General features: G+C 39.0%; 1 long non-coding RNA gene across 4 annotated transcripts in view; it reads left to right on the top strand.

Moving 5' to 3' along the window:
* The first annotated feature begins 3,614 nt into the window (after positions 1-3,614).
* Positions 3,615-18,770, top strand: part of LOC105014645 — a 38,642-nt gene continuing 23,486 nt past the window's right edge. For 2 of the 4 annotated variants that reach the window (XR_004576655.1, XR_004576656.1), the window contains exon 1: positions 3,615-3,849. This is a non-coding gene — a long non-coding RNA (uncharacterized LOC105014645). Of the gene's footprint in view, positions 3,850-16,415; positions 16,754-17,124; positions 17,247-18,770 lie in introns of those variants that run through there. The other 2 variants (XR_004576654.1, XR_004576657.1) reach the window with 2 other exon arrangements.

An 18,770-nucleotide genomic window follows, 5' to 3' on the forward strand; every position in this document is an offset into this window, starting at 1 on the left:
AAAGGGTTACAAATCAATGGTTTACAAAGAGAGGTATTATTGATTGGTCCCTGAAAAATGTATTTTGCATTGTAAATAACCTGATTAAACAGATGCAGGATGCAATTTATGCTCGCTGTAGATGATTTGAATAATCTTGCACCTGTCAAGGTAAAAGTAAGAAAATCAATCTCAATGAAATGAGATGAAAATGCAACAGTATCCATGAGTCTCACTTCAGCTTTTTTGTCATTGACACGTTGTAATGAACACAGCGAGAGATGGCTGGATGCAAGCGCACAGTATAGTATGTCTATTTAAATAGGCAGGCTGAAGGTCAGTAACACAGGTACCAATCCAGACAGGAGACAGAAGTACTAAAGGGCACAATCCAAAGACGTGGTCAGACAGGCAGGCCTGGGTCAGGACACCAAAACAAACTTTCACTGAATTACTCCAATCAAACGGGCTTAGTAGCGTTGCAATATGTTATAGAAAATGTTGAACTAATGTATTAGAGCCTTTTACAGATGTATAGGGAAGTAAAGAATTACTGGTTTAGTATTGGGCTAATTAGAAAGGTACCAAACCTGTATTTTGCCAAGTAGGAAGAATGCGAGATATGTTCTTGGTATTGTAATTAAGAGAGGGACAAGACATGGGTGGAAAATTGAAGTCAGGAAGCATTTGTAAAATGCAGATGGGCATTTGGGTGAACCTTTGGCGGAGAGAGAAACTGATAAGAGGAATAAACCTAACTGGTTCAGACCAGATTTACATGTATTGATGAGATGTCAGTAATTTTGTGAAATGTTGTAACACTGTCTTACCTACACAAAAAGGTTTTCTGAACTGTTCTTCAGACAGGCTCTCACTGATCTGGTGTTAGTGTGTTCCTGTCTCTATTTGCAAATATTATATTATAAACTGTAATTGTGTTTAAGAGTCTTACCTTCATTGGTAAGTGTTCTATTCAATGGAATTGTCATTACAAATATCACAAACAATACCTCACAAGGACATGGGTGTGAATGACCAGGCTATACACTGGCAGCCAGAGAAAGAGGGAGAGCACAGGTAATTTAGATAATTACACTGAACAAAATGATAAACCCCACACTTTTGTCTTTGCCCCCATTTATCATGCGCTGAACTCAAAGATCTAAGACTTTCTCTATGTACACAAAAGGCATATTTCTCTCAAATATTGTTCACAAATCTGTCTAAATCTGTGTTAGTGAGCACTTCTCCTTTGCCAAGATAATCCATCCACCTCACAGGTGTGGCATATCAAGATGCTGATTAGACAGCATGATTATTGCACAGGTAAGCTTTAGGCTGGCCACAATAAAAGGCCACTCTAAAATGTTGTTCAGTGTAGTATTCAGGTGATTGGGATCTGCTGTGAGGGGTGCGTTCAAGCGGTTGGGTGGATGAGATGCCGTTCACCAGCCTGATGGGAAGGTCGAGGATGAGTGTTGAAGGCAGACCTCACAGGTGTTTCTGATGAAACTTAAAGAGTGAATTCAACTGTGTGGTAAGGGGAGGGAAAAAAAACATTGAATTCGGTGCACACTGACTTAAATGAAACTTGAAATTGTACTAATTTGTTTATTTTCCAGTTAGGATTTGACTAATTAAAGTTAATCTGAGTCTTTGGAAACAGTAAAGTGGTCATCCATAATGTCATGTTTCACTGGGGTATAAATATGAGTTGACATACAGGCTAAACTCCATTATCATCCATCAACATGGGAAGGCCAGAGAACATACACATGACATGAGACTAAGGTATGTTGACCTTCCCAAATCAAGCAAAAGGGTTATAAAAAGAAAAGCCTGAAAATATTACTGTATCATTCCAAAGAAGGGTTCTTTAATGCATAGCCTGATGAGGAATTTGTTTGTTTAAAGTATCGGTAGTTCATTCATATCCATCGAACGTAGTAGCACAAGAAACTACATTGCTAGAGTAGTAAGCCATTCATTGTTCAGTACATGCTCAATCACCACATTATCTAACAATGAAGCATACTGTAAGGATTGAGTATTGACTGCAGAATACTAGGATCAACTCATGCTTTCCCCCCATACTTAAACTGACTAGAGCTCGATGTTAGTGGAACCCACATCAGATATGCTCATGCTAACAGTTTCACCCCCTCCACTTTCAGTCTGCCAGGCTCGACACTGGGTGTGGACACGTGGTCATTTTTTCCAGAACACCCTTGACCGCCATCCTTGATAACATTCCAACCATTTGAGCAAATATAAAAAGCACCAACTGCATAGCTCCATTAGTGACATTTCAAGCTAGCTGTGGAATGAGCTTACAGTGCGTTCTTAACTCCATTATAGAGAACCCTCAAAAAAATATCTTTGTTTTTGTAGCTGAGATTTATGTTGGCGAGTTAAGAGTTGTTCATTACCCAGGTTATTGAGGTGACGTATAAAGGATGTGTGAACTTTTATTTAAGGTGCGTATCGCCTCGTTGTAGCAATGACACTACTGCCGGATTCACACTAGTGTGTGTGTAAGCACAAAGGACTGAATCAAACAACAGAATGGAGTGCTCAGAACCAAGGTTGATAACAGAGACCGTGTTTAACGAGCTAAATGAATAGGCCTGGGACTGGATCTGACTAGACCATGGAGAGTATTAACACTCATTATTCAAATTACCCTAAGCAAGTGTCTCTTAGGCCCTATTGATAACACGGTGGCTCTTGTGCATTTAGATACAGTCATTTAAAAACAATTCCTTCTTTGACTCTCAAATGTTAATAGTATGCCTGGATTTGGAGAGGCAGGGTTGCATACAAAACTTGCTTTCCTTTGATGTCACCAACTAAAACACCACTTCTGACATGTTTCATAGTTAATGAATCATTATTTTCATCGTCAGAGATTAGGCCAATGGCTTGTTTAGGTAAGGTCAGTGTTTGGTCAAATGGATTTTAACCCAGACCTGACCCTGATCTGCTTGGGCCTTTCTAGTCCAGAGGGAAAGGGGGCAGGAGTTCCCTAAACATGTCAGGTTAAATCCCCGTCTGTCTATGTAAGGTTGGGCCTGGCTGTGTCCAGGGCTCTGTTAACACTCAGAACATTCAGAGTCACAGACCCGTGTCCCAAGCCATGCTCTTTAAACACTTGTTAAAACTCACACTTTTTTTCACAATGTCAACAGCTGAGAACGACCCAACTGGGACGCCCCCTTGTACTCTATGAAATGTTAATGGAGGGGAGGGGGGGGGCGAACAATTTTTGTGTGTGTGAAGTTTACTCAGACCCCCCCAACACACACACACACACACTTTTTGTTGTATATAATTTTTCTTCTTCCATATTTTGCACTTCCTTTGCTAATGTAAACAAAATAATAATGAGAAATAAAAAATAAATAAGCCCTTTAAATTAAGTTGAATTGAGAGGGAGATGAGAGGAGAAACAGGAGTAAGGAGAAAGAGAAACAACGAGAGGAAGAAGAATATGTGGAAGTGGACATCCCCTGCCTTCCCAGCTCCATGTCCTCCACTGGTATTTTGAGGGGTTTGATTGACAGACAGACAGGCCAAACTCCATTCAACAGCACGACTGAAACGTACAACGAGACTTACATTGCCATTACCTGTGAAATGTTGGCAGCTCACACCCCAACTGGAATCACTGGCCAAATTAAACCAGCCCGGGCTGTCGGCACTCCCTCTCCCTGAGGATGGATGGTGAACGGCAATGATCCTCCACAGCAGAGAGAGAGACCAGGAGCGGAGGAGTCACTCCCCCTCAGGGCCTCGGGTCTACATGGGGCTTCTGTGGAAAACCCAGTCAAAGGAGTCTCCTTTGTCTTCACGCGGAAACAGACCACCGAGGTAGGTGTCCATCTGGATTAACACGACGGTTCTGTTAGGGTCTGTGTCGCTCAGCTCCTCCTTTGTGTGTGTGTGTGTGTGTGTGTGTGTGTGGGGGTTCATGTGCACGTCTGTGTGTCTCCCAGCAGTGTTGTGTTTGTCCTGAGCCTCCACAGACCTTGGCGTGTGGAATCACTGTAATAGCTCCCTGGCCACTGTGGTGGTGGCAGAGTGCTCAAACACAAGAGAGACTTTAGACAAGAGCCCGGCCAGCTCGCCAAGACCATTTAGACTTTCCAGTCCTGTGCAGTCCTTGCCATTCCATTGCATCATAGCAACCGAACCTCACTCCATCCTCCTTTGGCTATTGTGTTTCATACCTAATGAGGTTGGAAGGGTCTGGGAATAGCCAATACAGTGCAAAGTGTGTGATGCAGTATGCACTGTACACAGTCATTGACCCAGTGTCTAGACAGGGACTTTGGGTGCATATTAAAATAATCTGTCACTGTGTGCTGCTCTGCGGTAATATGAGTCCCTATGACTCTCCATTTGATCCGCCAAGGGGTCTTGAATGGGATGCCAACAGTTAAAGCAGGGCAAGATTCATGCTTAAGTCAAACACGCCCCAAGGCTACTAAAATAAAATGAGATAAAAACCAATGAACTTCTCTTTTAGTGAAATGTGTCAAATGAAATAACATTACAAAGTCAAATAAAAGAAATACCAAGACTAAACTGTAACAACTTTTGGACTGCAAAACAAATTAAAACATTGCAGTACAGTATGTTCACCCGTTTACATGAAATGGGTTTTATTAGGTTGTAGTACTAAAACTAGTAAGTATTTTCTGAAATTAGTTAGTATTTTCTTTCTTTTTCATTTGTCTTTTCTAACAGGAAAGGTTCAAAGAAAATGTAATGGTGTTTTTATATACACTGTCTATGGTGTTAGAAGATACTATACAGAGTCTTAGGAAATCTTATTTCAAAGAAATTATTGTATTCCAAATGATGGATCTTTATGAATTATAACATATTTATGTGCTAAAAGAGATGCTAATAAGTCATTAACTTTCAGAGAAATGGAAATACCTTCTTTTGCATGTCACACTGTTGACTACTATCTGTCAGTACAGTGAAAGTGATACCTAAAAGATGGCTTTTGTTACGTAATTTGAACAAAAATGCAATAATGTTTTGTTTTGCTCCAGGCTGCAGCCATATTTTTTGTCAGTGGAAAGGAGCATGCTATATCAATTCCTAAACAACTTTATCCAGACTACAAGAGAATTTGGGTAAAATACTAAGCAAAGCCCGTAAGCTAGAACTGAGTTTTCTTGCTTTCTTGTATAATATCTACCCTAATGTACTGGAGACAATTATTTGAATTAATAAAAATGGGAATTTGGTCTATAGGCTAAATGTGGACCAAGGTTTGAGAAATGCTGAAATAGACTTTCCAATTTAGATTTATTTTTAACTTGCAGCACTTTTTTTTCTGGCCTGAGCCATAGCAAAAAGCTAACCAGTGTGGTTTGTTTCTGACCAGACTGCTAACACCTTTGTTATGTTTTAGCATTTTATTTTTTATTAGGAAAGATTCTCACAAAACGATTCAACCTGATGACGCGGATCAAAAAAAAAAAAAAAAAAACTAAGCCTGTGTTTTTACCACATATCTTATATTCTGCAAATCAAAAATAAATCTCTTCTATTACACAAATTACACCACTACTTACACAATGACACCAACGTTGCTACAGCTCTCTATGTGGTTTTCAAGCTTCCTATTGCTCACAGAAGATGGTCAGAAATTGGTACTGTCCTTACTGTATCAAGTTTCTGTGCGGTACTCCCATAGCCTAGCACATCCACGTGATACCACAAGCTTAGATTTCAACGCTCCAAGGATATCAGCCTAGTCCAGCTTTGATTCGAACAGTTTGGGCATGGGGCATTTTCAATGGTCATTAGAAACTCTTTTTGAGCGCGTTTGGATCGACCTTCAACTAACCAACAATGCACATGCCATAGAAGCAAAGTGCCATAACTCACAAAAACAGTATATGAAGGTAAAACAGCGACATACGTTTTTATTGGCAAGAATTTTAGCACGCTAGTAAAAAGGATTTGCAAACTTGGAATTACTTTTGTAGTTGTAAAAACATTTTGCAAACTTGTAAAAAAAAGATTAGCAAACTTGGAATTACTTTTGTCGTTGTATAAAAGATTCGCATTCTCGTCACTTGATATTCAGAATCATGCAACTCATTAATAACACTTGCCAACGTAAAATACGGACGCTCAGAATTCTGCATATACCCATAAGGACTCTGATTGGCAGGCCATAGCTTGTTCTGACCAATGAACTGCATGCATTTTGAACACAACAAGTTTTCATCTTTTAACCAATCTGAGTAGATTCTGAAACACGCAGCGGCAGCCAGTTTAAACTCGTAGTGACGCGGAGGAAGAAAAACGTGGCGAAGCACGGTCGGCTTCTCTTACCCGAGTTTTTTTTATAGAATAACCCGACCTGACAGGGAGGGCCAACCGTGGACGTTGATCCTGGCCCAGGCCAGGGGAGCCCATTTGGTTGGCTTAAATATAGTTATTAATTAGTGTGTCAATGTTAGTATTCAGTACTATCGAGAAAGTTACACAGTTATTCAGGGGAGTCATGTTTTTTTGTCTTTGCTGTTTTTTATACAGAGCTATGATTCAACCCTTTTCTGTAAAAATGGTTTGTTCTACCAACAGCCAATCAGTGATACCCTACCACCAGCCCCAACTCAACGTTGTTGTCCCTAGTCACAGGTTTGCCAACTTAGTGACTTTGTCGCTAGACTTAGCGACTTTTCAGATCCCCTTAGCGACTTTTTTTCAAAAAAGCGACTAGCTACAAATCTAGCGACTTTTTGTGGTGTTATTGGAGACTAGTTGTTACTCTTCTCCACGAGCAGCGGGTGCCGTCGTGGGCCCCTCCCCCATCTGAAAGCACTCCCTGGCGGCCCAGTCCTCGCACAGCAGTTCCTCCGTGCTGCAGTCAGAGCAGGAGATGTTAACTCCTCTGCTTCCAGACTGAAAATGAATCGCGCATGCGCTCTGCCAGAGTGTCTCTTTTGGGTAACTTATGCCAGTCCCAAGCCTGGATAAAGGAGGAGGGTTGGTAAAAAAAAAAAAAAGAATTAACAGAAGAAAGAAAACAAAATTGTAGTTCTAAACATATTTAGGGTGTTTTTACTCACTTTTTGTCTCTCCTACGATGTTATTCCTCTCCTACAGGCAGCGTCCATCACGTGCAGTTGGTGCAGTTCTCTAAATCCATGACCATGATGATATCTCTCCTTGTGTGTCGCTCTTAATGTTTATTTTTTTTCTAGCCTTTTGATTTCGACTTAAATAGCACACCCTTTTTTGATTTGTTATTAGTTTTTTTGCTCATGTGATTATTTCTTGTACATGGACAACATTTGTAAAAACGCATGTATATTCTTTTCCCCAACGAGAGTTTTGTATGTTAAAAAAGAAAAAGAAAATCCATTCTTGATGCTGATGGGAAATTATGCAAATTATGCGATGACGTCATTTAGCGACTTCTAGCGACTTTTAGGACAGCCAATAGCGACTTTCCTTACTGAGGAGTTGGCAACACTGCCTAGTCAGCAAAGTTTGCTTACTGTAAGAAACTGTAATGGCAGCTTGAGACCCGGACGACAAAAAACTGTCAATTCCACCCTTGTCTACTACATCAAACACTACGAAAACAGCGTAAGAAGACTTAGACCAACTCTTTAGCTATCTACCTGGAACACTAAGCTAACGTTAGCAAGTCGAACTCTTGAATTAGTCGAACTCTTGAATTTTTTTGGAACAGGTAATTATTTCATATTTGGAACAGAACATTATTTCAGGTATTTTTCATATTTTTATTTCGAATGTCATTCTCTATCGGGCATTGTTTTCTTTACTGAATAAATCCTATCCAGTGCAGGTTTAAGATTTTTTTTTTTTATAAATCTAACATAAATGTGTCTAACTACAGTAGCTTTCTGGCTAAAACATTGCCACCATGCAACCAAAACAAGGAGTACAGAAATGGAAGGACAAATCTAAAAGAGAACATGCAAAATGTGTGGCAGTTAAGTAATGGCTGATTTTGAGTAGGTTATTAATTGAAAAGGTGTGACAGCCTAATAAATTATCTGTGTTGAAAACAAAGGGATTTGAATGTGGCCTAGTTATGAATTAAAACATTAAACAGTAACACTTTTATTACATGTTGTTTGGACAGTAATATCATTACTCTTTATTTATTTTTTGGCCTGTGGTTTGGGTCGTAAATGTTCAAACGTTAAAATGCTGTAAATGGTGTAAATGCTGTAAATGCTGTCCCGGGGCCCTTGGATTCCTGTCGGCGTCCCTGAGGATAACAAACCGTTTAGATTTTTTTTCCACCTAGCTAGATCATGCACAAACTAATTTTACTGGAGTCTACTAACTAAATTACTAAAATCTAGCGAATAACAAGGAATTTACATAGCTGTTTACCGTTTTGCATTTGACATGGATATGCATTTACCACAAGAATTATAGAAATTCTCATGGTAACCAGTTTAATATGGTTCACACCATAACATGTATTTTTTGTTAATAATTTAATGGGTTTGCATTTGTTCAATATATTTAATCTACTAGCTAGGGCTGTCATGACTGTTTGTCAAACTTTTTTTTTTTTACTTTAAAGGACTTTCTGCTCCAAATAACAGGGTACAGTTTCAGTACGAAAAATCATATGCAAAATGGTAACTAGCCATGTCACTTCCTAGCTAATTACTATTTTTCCATTGTTATTATTCAATAATGTTTATATTTTTTTCATTCAAAACAGTTTTTCGTACTCTTCAAATGAAATGAAATGAAAATATACTTTGAACAAACTGAATAAAAGGTTTGGAATAATATCAAAAACTGAGGTACGAGCAGCAGCAGAAGCTGACCATGCTGAGACAAGTTTTTCCTCCTCCTCACTATGAGTTTAAACACTGGTGTTTCAGAATCTACACAGATTGGTTAAAAGGTGAAAACTTGGCAGACTCACTATGCAATTAGTTCATTGGTCAGAAAAGCTACGCCGTCCCAATCAGAGTCCTCATGGGTTATCTCTGTTGCAAACGTTGTGAAATGTACTACCGCAGACTGATTTACAATTACAATTAATTTTGTCACAGTTGTAACAACATTTTAGTGACAAAACTCTGAGCATCCGTATTTTACATTGGCAGGTGTTATGAGTTGCATGATTTCAAATATTAAGTCAGTTACAAGCATATGCAAATCTTTTATGAAACTACAAAAGTGATAACTAGTTTGCAAATCTTTTTTACAGGTGTAAAACATTATTTACAAATAAAAAACCTGTCACTGTACATCGAGCTACTGCAATCAACCAAGCAGATCAGTAAGTGTAGCTGATAAAAATGCCTGAAAATGATTATTACTGCCTTTGTCATGAACATTTGCGCATCAAATGCAACTTAGCCAAGAAAAACAAAAAAAGTAAATAAAAAAAAACTAACCAGCATTAACTAACAGCATTAAATAAAAATAAAAAACATTTATAAAATTCTAATTTTCTGAGATACTGAATTTGGGATTTTCATTAGTTGTCAGTTATAATCATCACAATTAAAAGAAATAAACACTCGAAATATATCAGTCTGTGTGGAATGAATGTATACATTATATAAGTTTCACTTTTTGAATGGAATTACTGAGATAAATCAACTTTTTGATGATATTCAAATTTTATGACCAGCACCTGTACATGCCCACAAGCGCCCAGCGAACAGTGAAACAAGCGAAGGCACACACAAATGCTAAACGCCTAGTGGACTCAGGCCATAAGCTTGTGGGATCAGGCCTCTGTGCGAGGCTAGTTCGCATGCATATCGCTCAATTTTCCAGGCGATTGATGACCACAATTCTTTTCATGGTGTCTCATACATGCTGGTGTAAATTAAAACAGTTAAGGATGTGGATAAGCGCAAACTATGAGATTTTCATCAGGTTTTCACTACACGATTATCGTGGCAAAAATAATTCATGTAACAATATTATCACGGTATCTATAGAAAATGTGAATTAAAAAAATGCTATCAGTCAAATTCATCTTTGTTTAATGTGGGGTGTTTCTCTTTTTTGGCAAATGAATTACACTGAAAATACGAGTGTGAGGTGGAGAGATTCTGTAACCATAACTTTACAAAAAAAAATAAAAAATTGTATAAAAAGAACAATTTTACTTAATGGATAGTGAAAAAGCAACCAGAGGAACTGCTAAACAAAAGATCCACAAGGCCTTACACCGAAAGATGTTCTTGTAAAAATACAAAACATTTTCGCCTAGTGATAGGCTACGAAAAGGCATTAATTCAAACGCTAATGTATAGGTCCAGACTCGTAGTTAAGCACATGCATCGTTTGTCTATAGCTGACATGAATAATAAAACCGAGAGGAGTTTTTGGAAAAATACGTCATTTTTTCCATGTGAATAGTCGACAAAAACGGCACGTCTTTGAAGATCTCTCCCGGGGGTTCTAGTGGATTTCAACACCACTGCATAGTTCGCGTCGCGTTGTTTAACCACATCCATCGTTCCTCTATAAGTGACATGAATAAGGCATCAAAAAACCGAGATGGGTTTTTGGAAAAATACAACTATAATTTCACCTAATGAATACGATATTATCATATGTGCATTATTAACATAAAGAAAATTCAAACATCACGGTTATCGTCAATACCGGTATGCGACACCCCTAGTGCTAACAAGTCCAAAGATAGGCGTAATTTAATGACTCACCCCGGTCTACTGCATATCTTGGTCTTTGCCATAGGAATTGAAATCATAATAATACAGTGTTAATGTTGTTATAAGTAGTACTGTATACACGGTGATGTGATGGCGGTGAGTTATTCCACCGGAAAAGAACGTAATGCTACGACATCGTATGATAAACCCAACGCCAAGACGTGGTGTTTCCAGTCTGAAAGTACATAATAAACAAATTAACTCAAAACACAGTGAAACTGAAAAATATAATTGAACAACTAATACAAATGTAATATTCTAGCCTTTTCATATGCAAACAAAAACTACACGTGTGCATGGAGCATTTCATGCTAGTTACATAAACAACTGGCAAATGTACTTGTCCTTGCTCTTTAATCTCTTCATTAATGCTTTTTTTTCTTTTTTAACATTATGAAGTAGAGATGTAATTTTTTTCTGTGAATCTGCAACGACACACTTCCTCTCCCCTCCCGTTCTTGGCGTATTGTGGCGGAAATAAGAGAAATGATTATGGGAGGAGAGGAAACGTAATGGAGGAAATCATTTACACATTACAGTCATTTTAATGTCCTCATATGTCTGTTTCAAATCACTCTGGAGGAGCTCACTGCTCAGGGTCTCAGGGGTTTGGAACCACAGCTCCGCTCACGCACCAGAAACCAGCTATACAGTAGAATATAGGAAATACAGTATAATATACTTACTCAACATAGTTACTGAGTTGTTGTTTATATACAGTGGATATAAAAAGGTTCTTGTGATGTAAAAGAATTAGACAAAGATAAATCATGTCAGAACTCTTTACACCTTTAATGTGACCTATAAGGTGAACAATTCAATTGAAAAACAAACTGAAATCTTTGAGGGGGAAAAATAAAAAATAAAAACCATACCTTAACCTGGTTGCATAAGTGTGTACACCCTTAAACTAATACTACACCCTTAAAGACCTTTTGAATTTATTACAGCACTCAGTCTTTTTTGGTAGGAGTCTATTAGAATGGCACATCTTGACGTGGCAATATTTGCCCACTCTCCTTTGCAAAAGCGCTCCAAATCTGTCGGATTGCACATCTCTCTTCAGATCGCCCCACAGATGTTCAATTGGATTCAGGTCTGGGCTCTGACTGGGCCATTCCAAAAAGTTAATCTTCTTCTGGTGAGCCATGCTTTTGGGATTTGGATGTGTGCTTTGGGTCGTTGTCGTGCTGAAAGGTTAACTTCATCTTCAGCTTTCTAACGGACACCTGAAGGTTTTGTGCCAAAATTGCCTGGTATTTGGTATGGTTCATAATTCCCTCCACCCTGACTAAGGCCCCGGTTCCAGCTGAAGAAAAATAGCCCCAAAGCATGATGCTGCCATCACCATGCTTCACTGTGGGTATGGTGTTATTTGAGTGATGTGCAGTGTTGTTTTTGTGCCAAACATACCTTTTGGAATTATGGTCAAAAAGTTCAACCTTGGTTTCCTCAGAACATGCTTTTGGGGGACTTTGTTTTTTGCAAGCTTCAGCCGGGCTTGGATGGTTTTCTTTGTAAGAAAAGGCTTCCGTCTTGCCACCCTACCATATAGCCCATTAATACAGATGTATCACATGTCTCACACAGCCAGTACTTGCCAGAAATTCCTGCAATTCCTTTAATGTTGCTGTAGGCCTCTTAGAAGCCTCCCTGACTAGTTTTCTTCTCGTGAACACAGCCACTTCCCCAGTTATAAGAGGGTGTGCACACTTATGCAACCAGGTTATTGTAAGGTTTTTATTTTTCATCTTTCCCCCTCGAAGATTTCAGTTTGTTTTTCAATTCAATTGTTCAAATTATAGGTCACATTAAAAGTGGTTTAATTTCTGACATGATTTATCTTTGTCTCTTTCTTTTACATCACAAAAACTTGGCATTTTCACAGGGGTGTGTAGAATTTTTAAATCCACTGTGTGCAAGAAAAAAATTATGGAAACATGTTAGTCCTTTACAGATGTCTTTCTTTTAGATGTGTTACATTTTAGGTTTTGGGTGAATGTTTTATTGTTTTGGGAGGCACAAAAAAAAGCTGTCAAGTCCACAAGATGCTAATGAATCATTACTTCCTTCCCCAATTTGGAAGATATCTTGTCTCCATGACATTCAAAAGAAACACTGTGAGGTCAAAAAAAATTCACCCCTGTCACCGCAATCCAATTTCGCCTGAATCTCTTTCCACTGCCCCTAACATACATGGTCCGACATATATACTCAGACATATACAATATCCATTGTTTTTGTGAATTACGTATACAAGGACAAGTGAAATTGAGCACTTAAGAGATCCTATTAGCTTCCTCACTCACCAAGCTGGGCATTGTTTTAACACAACCTTTGCCAATAATAAAGTGGAAGCCAATCAAACCAAATAGGCAGGTGGATCTTTAGCGTGTAATTGGGATCCATGTAATCATTAACCTTGGCACTGAGCGGGAAGTTAATGAATCAAATCAATACCTCTCTCCACTGATCCATAATTATTTGAAAAGAGATGAAAAATTAAAGAGGCCCGGCCTGTGAGGTTATCATGCCATGCAATTAGGCCGCCGGAGGGAGATTATGTTACCTAGATACCGACGGGGAAGTGTAATTTCTCTTACAGACTGAATTTTTTAATGAAGAGTGCAATTACCTAAATAGGTCAGACGAAGGAAGGCGCACGGTGCGGCAGTTTGCTGCATATACCTGAGAGGAAGCTCCTGCCGAAAAAAAAAGAGCTGTCTCGAAATCCTGTTGTCGCTCCCGCCACCCTGATCCCCCTCATTTCTCTCCCGCTTTCCCTCCCTCTTTACTTCTCTCTCTATTGGATTGTGTATATATTCTTCAGCTCCTAATTAAATATCCCACACACAGGACTTTGGTAGGAAGAAATTCCACGGGAATAATGCTTAATAATCTAAACCAAAGATCCTGTGCTTTGGAATTGCTGTGAAGTTTCTTATTCAAAACATTTCCAATCTGGAAATGTCACTCATCACATTATCACTCATTAATGGTGGAGATGATTTTGAAATCATATGTGTACGCTGAGTTACCAAATCATTGGTATTTACTAGAATGTATATTAATAGTATTATATGGAGTGTGTGTATACCCTAGTCTTAGTGATTATATCAAATACAATGTGCACTAGTCCATTGAGACATTATTGACTGTAATAGAATTCACCATTCCAATAAAAACATACCTAAACTAAATTGCATTTTATTCCACAAACAAGAAAATAGGCAAACAATGGAACAATATATTAATATATGATAATAATGTACCCGTACAACTGCCTGGCTGATGCTGTCTACAGTGTGCTGCACAGGGTTTAGTGATGTACAACACTGTTGTGAGTTTTCATCGCAGAAGACCAGGCAAAATGTCTATAATTATTTTATTTATTTAAAGACTAATTTGCTGATGATTAAAGATGGCTGAACAATGATATTTACACAAGGATAATTGACTGACTTCAGCTTCACCTCCTGTTGAATAACCAATGTTATGATGAACTTGAAATAGCATTGACCATTGCAATTTAGTCATTCATTGTGCTGTGCAGTTCCAATTAGGAAGCACTCTACATCTACTCTGAACTCAGCGGGTCGCTAATGCTTTGTAAGTAGGTAACGCAGTGCAGGTTCTGACGAATCAAAGCTCAGGATGTAATTCTCCTAATGAAAAGGGCAGCTGGATGTCACGCGGCAGACAAGCTCAGATAGAAAGGATGCCAATATAGATACAGTAAAGAGGTCAATGGTATGCACATTAACAAATCTGATCTAATGAAGTGGATATTAATGAAGTCCATATTGACGTGTGCATTATAACAGGCCAACCAGTGTGATTACTTAAGTCTTACTTTGATGAATGTGGTTGTTTTTTCCTGAATAAAAAATAGGTTTGATTTGTATTATGTTTAAAAGAAGGGACTGCTGATCTAAATGAGCTTTTGGGAAAGCTAGCGTACTTCTCAAGGGACAACGCCCCCTCTGCCTCGTTTGGAACACGGACACCTGTTTGTTGTTATTGCCCTCACCTGTGTTTCCAATCAGTGATTGGTAATGAAAACACCAACGTGTCCTGGAGTTGAAGTCCTCAAGCATTATACTGGGAATTTCACCTCAGTATGTGTTAAAAAGTACATATAAATAGCAATTTACAAAAACTACAATGGACACCAACAACTGACACTATGCCAAAGGAACTTGTCAACAAGTGCTATTTTCCCACAACTTGGCAGAGCCAAACTGCAGTCTACCCATGACAGCGAATGGCCAATGAGTTTACTCTTTGATGGACAGAACCTGCTCCACCCTCCTCCCGCCCACACAGTAAGAAACTGAAAATATGTTTAAGCGCATGACACCGGTTTCAAGCAGTCTTATGCTAAATCGGTGTCAATCATTCCTGTGTTGGCTCTGTATGTAATTGGACCTGATCCAGAATGTTGATTATAATACATACCAATCTGTTTGTCTCTGACTGTTGTATTTGTACATGTGTGGGATGGTCGTGGTATCAATATGCTTTCCTATTAGATGGATCATTCCGGGATCTCATATTAGGAATCATGTTGTTCAGCAGACGCATGTGATCACCTCATCCATTTCCGCCAATGGCTTTGCCATACAGAGCAGATGTGGATATACCCAGAGATGTGCGCTAAGAAGTCAGTTTTGTTTAGTCTATTTTAAAAAGGAAAAAAAAAAGTTTGACGTTATTGAAGTTGTTGGTTGGAAAGGTATGCCAAGGAAAGAAGAACGGTCTTCTAATGTGTAGAATAACATGTGCTTGTATGTGTATTTGCTAAATTTTCGTTAGTAACAGATCAACAGTAGATCTCTCCTTTTCCCTACAATGTGTACAATCACCGGAGAGTTGTCTAACTGCCTACAGGACAGAGGACAGATTGCCCCCTATAGAGAAGCAGCAGTAGTGTCCTGAAGTTGTCTGTTCTCTTCCTTCACCTGTATTGGTCTTACAGCACTGACGGACTCTATCTTTCACCTTCTCTCTCTCTCTCTCTTATTCTACTCTCCACGCTTTTCTCTTACACAAACACACATTTTCCCTCATGCATGCCACAAAACATAAACAGACAAACACACAAACACACACACACACATTCCTATATGTACTCAGAGACAACCTGCTTTGTACAGCCGTTCACCTAGCTCCATTCCAGGCTGAAGTTAGATCACATTCTTTCAGAAGCACAAACTACATCACCTTCCACCTAGGGATCCTCTGTAAACGTTCCTTTTAAACCTCTGCTAACCATTTCATCATTGATTTTTTTTTCTTTCCCTCCTCGGGTTGTGAGCAACCAAACACAGCTGAACCCTAACACCCTGTGTCCCGCTGTGCGTCCCTCCAGGCATATTTATCACACACCAGGCGAAGGGTGAACAGATGAACAACAACTTTTAGAGAAACATACCCTGAGCAACACAGGCCACAGCAAGGCAAAGGTGACAGGAGCAAGTTGGTATTTTTTTTATTTTTTTTTTTTTCACCATTTCAAACATCCCAAGCCATCAAATAAATTGTTTTCTTGTATGTTCAGAGGTTGAGTCGGGATGGTAAAGAAATATTTCCAGTATTTTCTTCTTATTCATCTCTCTGTCTTTCATTCTCGGTATCTCCTTCTCTTTCTTTATTTCTTTTGCCATTCGTTCTTTCTTCGCTATTTTATGTGTCTGTGTAGGAGTTTTGTTCTGAGGATACCGGGGTGGCTGTCTCTTCTAAAGTTGCATTTCAGTGATGCACACTGCAACCAGCCCACTCATTTGGCACACACTTTGGCCATGTCCAAAGTCTGGCATGCCTACTACTTCTAGTGTAGTGATCATACTACACGCTACATGATGGGACTTCCGAACAATTAAGCATGTGCTTTTTAGTGAAAATCGTGCAGTATGCCAAATCCAAAACGTATTACTTTTGATACATTCAAAACAACTGGGAACTCAAAAATCAAACAAGCTCAGTCTAGGAAAACAATTGACAGAGCACTGAGAAGACAGGTTTTCCTCCTGCTCCTCTCATTAAAGGTATAGTATGTTTCATGTTATGCTATGCTAGCTGTGTGGCTTACTGATGTTAGATGTTCACAACTGCTGCTACAAGACTTTTTTTTAAAGCGAAGTTAGCAAGCTGACTTACTAAGTTTTTCCCAAATATCTGAAAAATAACCTCACTTCCTAAACCAAGCCAGTTATCAACTGTCAATGCGGATAGCTTCTTCTGTTTAGTTTTTTCACTGTGAAGGATGTGATTATGAAAAAGAAACGCTAGGTACATATGCAATGATAATAGGAAGGCTAATAATCTGTGCGCATTTTAGATCGAGCAAGAGATTGCTACTGCAAACCTGAATTTAAACTCTGCGATCCTGCTTCAATGTTGGAGATAGAGACCCTTAACAGCGACACTGGAGAAGGGCTGTGACCATGGCTTAGGAAAGGCTTTGGATGAGCAGATTTTTTGTGTCCCGGAGAGCCAGCGCAACATCCTAGCGTGTGGTGTCTGAGGCGTTCAGATGTGGTAGGTTTGGGGGAAAGCACTGCTGCGGACAACAGGACTGTAGTTTACCGTGTCCCTAATGTTACAGCTCAGCAAATGTCAGTACGCAAAACAAGCAGACATCTTCATATTTGCGTGTGTTTAAGCAAACTCATCAGACCTGATAAAATCTTAAATCTATTTTTGGATTTGGATTAAACAACCCAGGGGTTCTTCAAAAAGCGCAGGCCTAACAATGGCACTGGTTTTAATTAAATCCCTGGTATTTAACACATGTAGTTGGCTACTAAGTATGCTAACATTATTGTTGCCACTCAGGAAGTAACCATTTTACGAGTAGCATTATTGTTTAAACAGTTTTATTGTCTTGCCAAAGCATGTCAAATTAAAGACATCCGGTTGCCATGCATATAATCCTGCATCCCACTACTGTCTGGCCACTGAAGCTAAGCAAGGTTGGTCCTAGTTGGCCCCAAGCAGACCAGAAGCAGCTGGAATTGTTGTTAGAGGGCAAGAGGGAGGCGCCCTTCCTCTGGTCTAAGGCTTTGCTGTTTGGATTTTTCAGTGCTTTAGAGAAATATAGTTCTGATTTTTTAGCATCATGGTTGAACCAGATTGTAGCTCAGCCAGGTGAAAAGATCTGACTCGTATTATCAACGCAACATCTTCTGAAATTAATATCTGTGAATTAATTTCACATTCATAAACAATAATGTGGGTCGTTTTGAAACTGTTAACTATTGTGGGTAGTTTTGGGGCACTGCTAACCATTTTCACGTGCGTTTAGTCATGCTCCTCAGTAGCTACGGGCAAAAGTGGTGATGCACTTCACCATTTCCAAACATTTGGGTGCACCAAAGAAAGGGCTAAGTGGATAGCTTCTTCAGGAGATCATTGATTAAATTCACATAGTCATCAATTGAACAACTGTCCAATGTTGCCTTTCAACACTGGACAACATTGTAACCAAATCTAACCTAACTTTTTTTAGGTTGTAAGCACCAGAGCACTCAATTGCAATTTTTTTATATGTAGATCCATAAAAAGCTAACACTGTTAACACCTGCTGCCTCAGTTTAGATGTTCAATCTGGCCCTTGTGCCATCATGGCCACCCAGTCATTCCCAGCTCACAGTGGGTTCATTTAAAGGAATCACCTTTCATCCCCACAAAAAAAACGTTATTCAATGCTTTGATCTCACCTACATTGTTAGTGCACGTTACTGTGTACATGTGGAATGTGTGAAAAATGTTCAACAACGAGTTGGACCGATCCAATGTACAGGTGCTGGTCATAAAATTAGAATACCATCAAAAAGTTGATTTATTTTCGTAATTCCATTTCAAAAAGTGAAACTTGTTTAATGTATACATTCATTCCACACAGACTGATGTATTTCAAGTGTTTATTAATTTTGATGATTATAACTGACAACTAATGAAAACCCCAAATTCAGTATCTCAGAACATTTTTATATTGTGAAAAGGTTCAATATTGAAGACACCTGGTGCCACACTCTAATCAGCTTATTAACCCAAAACCCA

This window comes from Esox lucius, chromosome 13 (assembly GCF_011004845.1).
Source record: "Esox lucius isolate fEsoLuc1 chromosome 13, fEsoLuc1.pri, whole genome shotgun sequence".
Taxonomy (NCBI): domain Eukaryota; kingdom Metazoa; phylum Chordata; class Actinopteri; order Esociformes; family Esocidae; genus Esox; species Esox lucius.